This window comes from Salvelinus sp. IW2-2015, unplaced genomic scaffold (genome assembly GCF_002910315.2).
Source record: "Salvelinus sp. IW2-2015 unplaced genomic scaffold, ASM291031v2 Un_scaffold3939, whole genome shotgun sequence".
NCBI lineage: Eukaryota > Metazoa > Chordata > Actinopteri > Salmoniformes > Salmonidae > Salvelinus > Salvelinus sp. IW2-2015.
The window spans coordinates 1-12,453 of record NW_019945213.1 but is presented as its reverse complement, the minus strand read 5'-3'; the positions used below and the strand labels follow the sequence as shown (position 1 = coordinate 12,453).

The following is a 12,453-nucleotide window of genomic DNA, read 5'->3' as shown; positions in this document are numbered from 1 at the left end:
CTCCCAATGCATTGGAGGACAAAGTCCAAGAGGTGGAGCCTCGGTTATTCTCCTCCCAATGCATTGGAGGACAAAGTCCAAGAGGTGGAGCCTCAGTGATTCTCCTCCCAATGCATTGGAGGACAAGTCCAAGAGTGGAGCCTCAGTGATTCCTCCCAATGCATTGGAGGACAAAGTCCAAGAGGTGGAGCCTCAGTGATCTCCTCCCAATGCATTTATAAAAGGAGGTTGGGGAATCAAGGAAAGATGTTGAGAAACAAAATACATAATGATGGAGTACTCACCAACTGTGGCTCTCTGGAGCTGACTCCGCCTCCAGTCCGTTGCTAGGCAACGTAGCGCCTCCCGCTTCGTTCCATTCTTCTTTGCGGTCTGCAGCGTCATCGTCGGATTGGCTGGGACTCATGGCTCCGCCTTCAGTCCGATGCTGGCAACCAATCCCTGTCCTCAACGTTGTGTCTACATCATCAGCATGAGCCTGGCTGAGACTCACAGGGCACCACAAGCATCCTCCTCTTTCAGCTGGAGTGACCGAGACGTTCCCTGCTCCTCCGATTTAATTGAATCCACATTCATTTCCTCCCTACTTCCTGTAGGGTCACTCCTTGTGTGTCGAGCTTCTTACAACCATCTCTTTCCTGGGTGAGTTTTTCTCATGTGTCTCTTTAAGTTTCCAGAATCACTCCAAGCCTTCCACAACGAGGGCAGACGACGGTTTCTCCCCTTATGAGTTCTCAGGTGTCTCTTAAGACAGCCGGCCTGATGGAATCCCTTACCGCATGTTAGTGCACAAGTGTGGTTTGAGAAAAACACTTTCTGACTGGGAAGTAGTCACATCACTCTCCCTCTTGCTCTGGTGTGTGCCTCTCTAGATCAGATTTCGCCTCCAGTCTGTTTAGGCAACCTAGCTCCTCCCTCTTCGTTCCATTCTTCGTCACAGTCTACATCATCGGATTGGCTGGGACTCATGAGTGCACTGCTACCATCCTCCTGTATCCTCTTGATGTCGTCTTTCAGTTGGACTAACCAAACATTCCCTGCTCTCTCTGATTTCATTGACTCCGTATTGTCCCACATTTCCTCCATGACTTTACGTTTAATAAGCGATGATTCATACCTTTAATTTCAGACATCTTCTTCACAACGTTCACACAGGTCACGTAAATTGTCCTCAGTTAAATTCCATACTTTTTGATTTCATCATCAACGTTTCCCTCTCTGAACTCATTTGTCTCTGCAGAGTTAGAATGTTTCTTGGTTTAAAAAAAATCTATAACAACTGGTTATTGAACGGAGCTGTGACTAATGTGAGGTGTCTCTCTCCTGTGTTTTCACGGGTCTCCTGTATCTCCCTTCACACTGGGAGCTTTATTTTTTATTTAACCTTGATTTAACTAGGCAAGTCAGTTAAGAACAAATTCTTATTTATAATGACGGACTACACCGGTCAAACCCGGACGACGCTGGGCCAATTGTGCACCACCCTATGGGAGTCCCAATCACGGCCGGTTGTGATACAGCCTGGAATAGAACCAGGGTGTCTGTAGTGACGACCTCTAGCACTGAGACGCAGTGTCTTAGACCGCTGCACCACACAGGAAGCTTCCGGAGGTGCTGTTCTGCCCGTCTCTCTGGCCAAGACACAAGTTAGTCCAGGGTGAGCCTTATCTCAGAACACCAGATCTTCTTCCTGTCACCAGAACACTGGAATCTCTTTGTGAGGTCACCTGTGTAAAAATAGGCAGACATGGTATAAAGGACAAGTCGGACGGGATCCGTTTTTAACCAAACTGCCCCCTGTCATTTATTTTGTATTTTTCCTCATTCAAAAATTGACCGTTATGATGGAAGCCTGGAGGCTGTTGTAGGCGTGCAGATATTTCAACTTGTCTATGGAGAGCCTAATATAATATTGACTTGCTTTAAGATCGGAGAAAATCTAAATAATATCAATAAGAATCGTGAACTGTATGCAGACATCTATTTAAAACTGTTGTATTTCGCCATTTATCAATTCATTGGCACAATGTCATGCGTTTAATCTTTTAAAAAGAGAAATAGGCACTAGAAAAGTTTATATATGACAAAAATATATAACTTATCCGTAGGCTATGTACATAGCTAGCACTGCACAGCCTTGTTCCCATGTTCTTACCCAAACTGCAAGCAGCACCTGTTAAACGCTGTAATACCCTTCAAAACACAGTGATGTCGATTCGCTCAGGATAAGTACTATCAGAGGATCTTGGAGTTTGCCAAAAAAAAGAACTGGAGGTTTTTCCGGGTTAGAATTATTATTCTCTCTCCATGTGAAAATTACTGGACATATGGCAGATTCGCACGGGACTAAAAGTAGGTTAGTTGAGTTTTGTGCTCGTGCGCATAATTACTTTACCCGATCTCCCCCAGTAAAACTAATCCCGTCCTAATGGGGACAAACGTCATTTGTACGGTCAAATATGTAGTGACATTCTATTTCTGTCAAGTCCATGAAATGTTTAAATGTTATATATTTTACCGTCACTATTTCATGTTTACTTAATAGAACAATATAATAGAACAACATTAGTGATCTTTAATACCATTTAAATTGAAAAGGTTTCCACAATCAGGACTTTTATTTTGAAGGTTACAATTTGGAATTTTGGAAGCTAGCTAGCTAACTAAATAACATAACAGGAACATTAGGTACAACAGCTCATTAATTATATGTAGAGTCCCCTGCCTGTTCTTACCATACAGAAAACAATTGTAATTTTATTCCTGTATCGTCTATGTTTGATCATAGATTCAAATTAGTTAGCAGGAGCTATTGATCAGCTAGCTACCCAACTAAAAAAGTAGCATTCTGAAGAGCAGGTACATAACAGTAACTAAGTTATGCAACCCTTACGACTAGGTAACTACATCGTTTGAACAACCCCGATACCTAATGCTTTACTGACCAGCAATATTCCAAAAATTGTCCCATTCTTGCTTCAATGAAAGAAGAATGGCGTCCGCCATCTTTGGTATTGATACCGTTATGAAGAGGGCAAGAATAACCAGAGATACCTTTATGGAGATGASAAACTCCCGTGTAATCGTGTTAACGACCATTGTGTACGTTGCCCATGCTTCGTCAATGGGCCGCGTGGTGCATTCTGGGGGATTATTGGACAACGCACTCACTCCGTCTGGAAGTGAATGAGAGTCCATTGGGCTCCAGCTCAAKAACCCAACATTAGCATGAATTACGTGAACAAGAAGTACAACATTCAAKAWWWWWTTATCGGGGTGTGAGATAATTAACTTGTTCGCTGTAATATCGTATAGCTTTAAAAATCCATGACATTACGTACTATTGAGGAAAATAGGCAGGTGTCTCGACCCTGACTTTTAAGAAGGAATTGCGTGCCGATTCGTTTTTACAACCACGTGACGCAGCATGACAACGTGAACACGTTGGTGGACATTCATATTGGCAGAGGTCGAAAAAGGTACCCAGTTGTCATACTTCAGTAAAAGTTAAAATACCTTGAATAGAAAAGTAGAAGTGAAAGTCACCCAGTAAAATACTACTTGAGTTAAAGTCTAAAAGTATTTGGTTTTTAAATATACTTAAGTAACAAAAGTAAAAGTATAAATCATTTCAGGACCTTATATTAAGCAACGCAGACAGCACCATTTTCTTGTTTTTTTTAAACGAATGGATAGCCAGGGGCACACTCCAACACTCATTTACAAAARATGCATTTGTGTTTAGTGAGTCTGCCAGATCAGAGGCAGAAGGGATGACCAGGGACTTTCTCTTGATAAGTGCATAAATTGGACAATTTTCCTGAACTGCTAAGCATTCAAAATGTAATTGYGTGTCAGGGAAAATGTACAGAGTAAAAAGTACACGATTTTCTTTAGGAATGAAGGGGAGTAAAAATGCAAGTTGTCAAAAATATAAATAGTAAAGTACAATACAGATACCCCAAAAAATGACTTAAGTATTATTTTAAAGTACTTTACACCACCACCACATTTATATCCAGCTGAGATTCTCATCTCCTCATTCTCTAATAGCTCTGGAATAACTAAGCACTTCCYTGTCACGAGTTTTGGAATCTTTCAGAATAAGAGTCACTGGGCAGCCAATCAAAATGAGTTTTTCCCCACAAAAGGGCTTCATTACAGACATAAATACTCCACCGTTTCAGCTGTCTGGGTGGCTGGTCTCAGATAATCCAGCAGGTGAAGAAGCTGGCTGTGAAGGTCCTGGGCTGGCTTGGTCATCTTGAACTTCTTCCATTTTCTAATAATTGCACCTACAGTTGTTGCCTTCTCACCAAGCTGCTTGCTTATTGTCCTGTAGCCCATCCCAGCCTTGTGCAGGTCTACAATTTTATCCCTGATGTCCTTACACAGCTCTCTGGTCTTGGCCATTGTGGAGAGGTTGGAGTCTGTTTGATTGAGTGTGTGTACAGGTGTCTGTTATACAGGTAACGAGTTCAAACAGGTGCAGTTAATACAGGTAATGAGTGGAGAACAGGAGGGCTTCTTAAAGAAAAACAGGTCTGTGAGAGACGGAATTCTTACTGTGAGAGACGGAATCTAAAACAAAAATCCAGAAAATCACATTGTATGATTTTTAAGTAATTAATTTGCATTTTATTGCATGACATAAGTATTTGATCACCTACCTAGGTTGACCTGTTTGTACCATGTAGTATCTGCTTGACCATGCTGTGGGTCATGTTGACCTGTTTGTAAACCATAGAGTATCGCTTGACCATGCTGTGGGTCATGTTGACCTGTTTGTACCATGTAGTATCTGCTTGACCCAGCTGTGGGTCATGTTGACCTGTTTGTACCATGTAGTATCTGCTTGACCGTGCTGTGGGTCATGTTGACCTGTTTGTACCATGTAGTATCTGCTTGACCGTGCTGTGGGTCATGTTGACCTGTTTGTACCATGTAGTATCTGCTTGACCACGCTGTGGGTCATGTTGACCTGTTTGTACCATGTAGTATCTGCTTGACCATGCTGTGGGTCATGTTGACCTGTTTGTACCATGTAGTATCTGCTTGACCGTGCTGTGGGTCATGTTGACCTGTTTGTACCTGTAGTATCTGCTTGACCGTGCTGTGGGTCATGTTGACCTGTTTGTACCATGTAGTATCTGCTTGACCGTGCTGTGGGTCATGTTGACCTGTTTGTACCATGTAGTATCTGCTTGACCATGCTGTGGGTCATGTTGACCTGTTTGTACCATACAGTATCTGCTTGACATGTGTGGCTGTCATGTTGACCTGTTTGTACCATACAGTATCTGCTTTGTGGCCTTCACCGGAAAGATATTGCACCCCTGTTCTGTTATGACACAAACATGTGTGTCGTTGAATTTATACTGAACAAAAATATAAATGCAACATGTTAATGTTTTTGTTTTTGTTAAGTTTATTTTCACTGTATTAATTAAACATGAGCTAAAAAATAAAAGATACAAGAATTGTTGAATATGCACAAAAAAAGCATATTTCTCTCAAATGTTGTGCACATATTTGTTTACATCGTGTTAGTGAGCATTTGTCCTTGGCCAAGATAATCCATCCACTTGACAGGTGTGGCATATCAAGAAGCTGATTAAACAGCATGCTCATTACACAGGTGCACCTTGTGCTGGGGACAATAAAAGGCCACTCTAAAATGTGCAGTTTGTTCGCACAACACAATGCCACAGATGTCTCAAGTTTTGAGGGAGRGTGCAATTGGCGTGCTGACTGCAGGAATGTCCACCAGAGCTGTTGCAAGATAATTTAATGTTAATTTCTCGACCATAAACTATACCATATTCAACAATATCTATATTCAAGTCAAAAACAGCAGTAGCAACAATATTGCAGAACATAATACACCATCTGGATCGGAGCCAGTCAAACTACTGTATTCTCAGACCGGTGATTCACAATATGGGCAATAGCAACAGCTCCCCCTGGTGGCCAGATACGGACATTGAAGAGGCTCCCATTTCAAATCAAATACAATTTTATTGGTCACATACAAGTGTTTAACAGATGTTATTGCGGTAAGTAATATCTAACAGTTTCACAACATATACCCAAAATACACGTAAATCTAAGTAAGGAATGGATTAAGAATATACATACATACATATGTCAGTGGCATTGGACTAAGATACAGTGGCATATTATAGAATACAGTATATACATATGAGATGAGTAATGTAAGATATGGAGACATTAAAGTGGCTAGTGTTTCATGTCCTTAAAGTGGCCAGTTATTCCTAGTCTATGTCTATAGATTAGGAATCAAGCTGTTTACACACAGATTATTTCACTTATAATTCACTGTATCACAATTCCAGTGGGTCAGAAGTTTACATACACTAAGTTGACTGTGCCTTTTAAACAGCTTGGAAAATTCCAGAAAATTATGTCATGGCTTCAGAAGCTTCTGATAGGCTAATTGACATCATTTGAGTCAATTGGAGGTGTACCTGTGGATGTATTTCAAGGCCTACCTTCAAACTCATACTTCCACTTTGACATTATTGGGTATTGTGTGTAGGCCAGTTACAAAAACAAATCTCAATAGAATCCATTTGAAATTCAGTCTGTAACACAGCAGAATGTAGGGGAAAAGTAAAGGGGTGTGAATATTTTTGAAGGCACTGGAAGCATAGATTCCCTATAGAATCCCTATTCATTTCATATGATCTCAGTGGACCTAGTAAAGATGAGTCACGACTTTCATCATGTATTACCGTTTAATGTGGCAGGAAAACAACCAGTCATGATGTTTGTTTAACAATCATTTCAAAAGGCGCTCCTGTTGGCATGTGGCCATTGCAGTGGGTAACACGGAACCCAAACCGGCTGCGCGCGTGCGCCATCGTGCGCTATCGTGCATACATTTATTTTGCCGCCCCACACCAAACGCGATCACGACACGCAGGTTAAAATGTCAAAACAAACTCTGAACCAATGACATTAATTTGGGGACAGGTCGAAAAGCATTAAACATGTATGGCAATTTAGCTAGCTAGCTTGCACTTGCTAGCTAACGTAAATTTGTCCTATTTAGCTAGCTTGCTGTTGCTAGCTAATTTGTCCCGGGATATAAACATTGAGTTGTTATTTTACCTGAAATGCACAAGGGCCTCTAATCCGACAATTAATCCACACATAAAACGGCCAACCGAATCGTTTCTAGTCATCTCTCCTCCTTCCAGGCTTTTCATCGTTTAACTTATATAGCGATAGCATCTAAACTTTCATTGTATTACCACGACTACCGGCAAAACAGTTCGTCTTTCAATCACCCACGTGGGTATAACCAATGAGGAGATGGCACGTGGGTACCTGCTTCTATAAACCAATGAGATGGGAGACGCCCTTGGCGTCGCAGACGCTCCCGAGCAGTGTGGGTGCAATAATTGAATAACATGGATTTCTAAATTTATTTTGCGATGCTCGTGCATGTGACGTGTCCTGTCTGGTCAGCATGTCACTTGTGAATTTCTTGTCACAGTAAGTACAGCGGTAAGGCTTCTCACCCGCATGAATCCGGAGATGACGTTTTAAACTCCCTGTCAGAGAGAAACTCTTCCCACACTGAGGGCAAAGGTAAGGCCTCTCTCCAGTGTGTATCCTCTGATGAACCAGTAAGTTACTTTTAGTGGAGAAGGTTTTGCCGCATTGGGAGCAGTGGACCCAAATTCTCAAAAACTACATTGTAGGCGGCTTATGGTAGAGAAATCAACATGACATTCTCTGGCAACAGTTCTGGTGGTCTTTCCTGCTGTCAGCATGCCAATTGCACGCTCCCTCAAAACTTGAGACAACTTTTTTTGAGTGGACTTTTATTGTCCCCTGCACAATGRGCGCCTGTGTAATGATCATGCTGTTTCATCTGTTTATTGATATGTCACACAGATTATCTTGGCAAAGGAGAAATACTAACTGTGATGTAAACAAATATGTGCACCAAATTTGAGAGAAATAAACTTTTTGTGCTCATGAAACATAGGACCAATGCTTTACATGTTGCGTTTATATTTTGGTTCAGTATAGAATTACACCAGTCATGCCAATATTGATTAATAATAAACAATAATACAATCATTTCTGTCCTCACTCACTTTTTATGTTGTACTACATGCACTTTGCCTGTGACGTTTGAAGGTTATAGGTTATAGTAGGACCCTAGGTTATGCTTGGACCCTAGGTTATGCTTGGACCCTAAGGTTTTGCTTGGAACGGCCTAGGTTATGCTTGGATCCTAGGTTATGCTTGGATCCTAGGTTATGCTTGGACCCTAGGTTATGCTTGGACCCTAGGTTATGCTTGGATCCTAGGTTATGCTTGGACCCTAGGTTATGCTTGGACCCTAGGTTATGCTTGGATCCTAGGTTATGCTTGGATACTAGGTTATGCTACGTCCCTAGGTTATAGTAGGACCCTAGGTTATGCTTGGATCCTACATTATGCTACGACCCTAGGTTATGCTACGACCTTAGGTTATGCTACGTCCCTAGGTTATATAGTAGGACCCTAGGTTATGCTTGGATCCTACATTATGCTACGTCCCTAGGTTATGCTACGTCCCTGGGTTATGCTACGACCCTAGGTTATGCTTGGATCCTACATTATGCTACGACCCTAGGTTATGCTACGTCCCTAGGTTATGCTACGACCCTAGGTTATGCTACGTCCCTAGGTTATCGCTACGACCCGATGTACGCATAACATTCTAACTAAAAAAAAATGTACTCCAACAACACATTTCTGTTACCATTTTTATTAACTCTAGTTGGGGTTCGGCAATAAATTCAAATGGCCAACATATCTTAACAACAGTTAATACAAAAACTCCCGGGCTAAATGTGAACTCAACTTGAACAGGGGCCGAGCAGAATCATTTCAGTTTGAGACAAAAACAAATATAGTGTTTGTTATACATACAACATACTAGCCTGTGTAACACTCTAGTTGTGTTTACATTCCACACAGTATCCATTTTTTCAGATTCTAATATGCCAAACATGGCATGGAGAGTGGAATATTAGCACAAAACAGGTCTGGAGTCAGGCTAACAGGATACCCACATTTGTCATTTAAAAAGAACTGGTCATGGTGGTAAGATTGCTGACGAGTCTTTTAAAACCAGAGATCAAGAAGATACCTGATCCAATGCCTTCCGATGGCTCTAATGAGAGGAAGTCGGCGATACAAAGTTGTATTTCCAGCTGTTTGTCTTTGGTATCTTCAGTCACCTGGTCGCCAAACCCCTCCCTAGAACTGCCAACATGGAAAAGGTGAGGGCCAAAGGGATGTGGTGGGTAAGTATTAGGGATGGACTGAATGTGTGGTACGTAGGGATTCCTGACAGAGATGGGCTGAATTTGTGTCTCTTGATGTTTCTTCATACTGCGCAACTGGCCAAGGCTTTATCGCACAGTGTGATTATGGCTGTGTGTCTCCTGATGTTTCTTCAGACTGGTCAACTGGGCYAAGGCTTTATCGCACATGCGACACTGGAACGGTTTCTCTCCTGTGTGGGTCCGCCGGTGGTTTTTCAGGACATTACCGTCAGCAAACCTCCTCCCGCAGTCAGAGCATTGGTACGGCTTCTCTCCAGTGTGGATTCGCATGTGGCTATTGCAGTGGCCCTTCCTTGTGAATCTCTTGTCACAGTAAGTACAGCAGTAAGGTTTCTCACCAGCATGAATCCGGAGATGAAGTTTTAAACTCCCTGCCAGAGAGAAACTCTTCCCACACTGAGGGCAAAGGTAAGGCCTCTCTCCAGTGTGTTTCCTCTGATGAACAAGTAAGTTACCTTTATTGGAAAAGGTCTTGTCACACTGGGAGCAGTGGACCCGGGTAGGGTGGGTCCGTAGATGATCCTTTAGAAGAGCCTTGGTAGAGAACTTCTCCCCGCAGTGGGGGCATGGAAGAGGMTCTTGATGCCTTTGGATGGGACCCAGTGTCTCCCCCTTGTGGTTCTCCTGGTGATGCCGTTGTAACGTTTTTGTATGACGAAACTTCATCCCGCACACCYAGCAGTGGTAGGGTTTCTCTTCTGTGTGAGTTCTGATGTGTTTCTTTAAATTTCCACGATCACTGTAACCGTTTCCACACTGAGGGCAAACGTACGGTTTCTCCTCAGAATGAATTCTCAGGTGTCTTTTAAGACTWGCGGCCACAGGGAATCCCCTTCCACATTCCAAGCACACGTGMGGATTCTTCAGAGGATCAGTTGGCGGGTGTCGTGTTTTTGTGTGTGATTCCAATCTTGCTGCAGTTATGAAGCTCTTCTTACATTGACCACAGCGGTGAGGGTGATCTGTGTGAAAAACCCCCCGGTGATATTCAAGGCTTTGTTTTCCAAAGAATTGCTTCCCACATTCAGAGCAGAGYTACGGTTTCACTGTGGGGTTCCCTGTGTGTTGTTTAACAACATGAGATCTCATGTGTTTCTTTAAGTTTCCAGAATCATTGTAGTCTTTCCCACAACGAGGACAAACAAACGGTTTCTCCCCAGTATGAGTTCTCTGGTGTCTCTTAAGATTGCCGGCCTGCGTGAATCTCTTTCCACATTCAGAGCACATGTGTGGTTTCTCTCCAGTCAGACACAGTAAATGTGTTTTTAGATTGGTAGCTGTGACAAAATTCTTCCCACAGTGATCACAGATATGTTCAGCACTAGACGAGCTGTGGGGTTTCTCTCCTGTCTGTGTTGTCTTGTGTATTATATGGCTACTCTGCCCTGGTGTCTTCCTGCAGTCGTCGAGCCGTACAGACACCCTCTTCAGACCGCACAACAAGGCCCTGCCGGGAGAGGCACGACCTGGGGACTCTGGGAGAGGGGAGGGTGTAGGTGGAGGCTTGTCCTGGAAATCAGAAAAATAGAGAATCAGGGTGAGAAACACTCTCGTACTTGTCAAGGAATTTTGACGTCTCAAAAGGTAGCCTAGTGGTTAAGAGCATTGGACCAATAACCGAAAGGTTGCTGGTTCGAAGCCTCAAGCCGACTAAGTGAAAAATCTGTCAATGTGCCCTTAAGCAAGGCACTTAACCCTAATTGCTCATGTTAGGACGGCGCACAATTGGCCCAGCGCCGCCCGGGTTAGAGTTTGGCCGGTGTTAGGCCGTCATTGCGAATAAGAATTTGTTCTTAACTGACTTGCCTAGTTAAATAAATGTAAGTCTCTCTGGATAAGAGCGTCTGCTAAGTGACTAAAATGTTGTTGTTMTTTTWAAATGATCTCACGGGTCTTCCTTGATTCCCCGAAAACAAAGGAGAGCCGCACACTCTTGGAGCTCAGACACAAAAATGTAATATCCAACGTTTCGACAGCCAAGCTGTCTTCATCAGGGTATAATCACAAACACTGCGGGATGACTCGTTTATATAGTGTCAAAAGACACACAGGTGTCTGTAATCATGGCCAAGTGTGGCCTAATATCATTGGTTAATTCTCAAATATTAAAATGGCATACAAAGAACAGCATACAAAAAACAAATGAATAGCATACGATCATAGATTCATTTTAGACTACACAAGCTTACAAACAATTACAATGGCAAAGTCACAATAATCACAAGAATGGCTTCAGATCAACGTCTACGTTGAGACCGAAGGGAGCAAGGGTCTTTAAATTAAAGATCCGGGCAGCCTCCAGGCAGCCATTTTCTTCTGCGACGTGACCCTAATGAACTACCTTCCAGTGCATGCATTATAACATTGGCTGAAATAGTACTCACACATAACTATTTCATGTTTCTTAATGATTTCTTCATTCAGACGAAGGGTAGTGCTCTGGGATCCCCCTTGGCTCCTAACTATGCTCATGTGTATGTGGGTTACATGGAGAAACAGTCTATTTTCATCCTCTCTCAAATGTTTTCTTGCCTAACATCATTATTTGGAAACGGTATATTGATGATATTTTTTGTTCTATGGAGGGGTGATGCAAAACAGCTCCAGGCGTTTCTTAACTCCTGTTCTGAACATCTGAGATTTACTATGCAATCTGATACACGTCAAATCAGCTTTCTTGATCTTCTGATCCTGTGTGAAAATAATGTTRTATACACTGATCTTTACAGAAAACCTACTGATCGTAACAGTTTGTTGAGGGCTGACAGTCGTCACCCACTTCCCTCGAAAAAATAGTTTGCCCTACAGCCAATTCTGTCGAATCAAAATAATTTGCWAAAAAACAATCAGATTTCGACAGAAATATGGCTGAGACGCAAAGAAAGTTCAAGGAGAGGGGGTACAAAAATGATCAGATTAATATTGCCATTGAGAAAATTCAAAACATACATGACCTTTTTCAAGGGCAGTCTCGCCAAAAGACGCATTCTTGCATTCTAACTACCCGCTATTCAAAGCGCTCTGAACAAATTAAGGGAATTGTTCACAAACATTGGCACATTCTAAAATCCGATGATAG

General features: G+C 42.4%; 1 pseudogene; it reads right to left on the bottom strand.

Moving 5' to 3' along the window:
• Window positions 1-8,775: 8,775 nt before the first annotated feature.
• On the bottom strand, window positions 8,776-10,963 carry LOC139026127 (oocyte zinc finger protein XlCOF6-like; annotated as a pseudogene).
• Window positions 10,964-12,453: the final 1,490 nt, after the last annotated feature.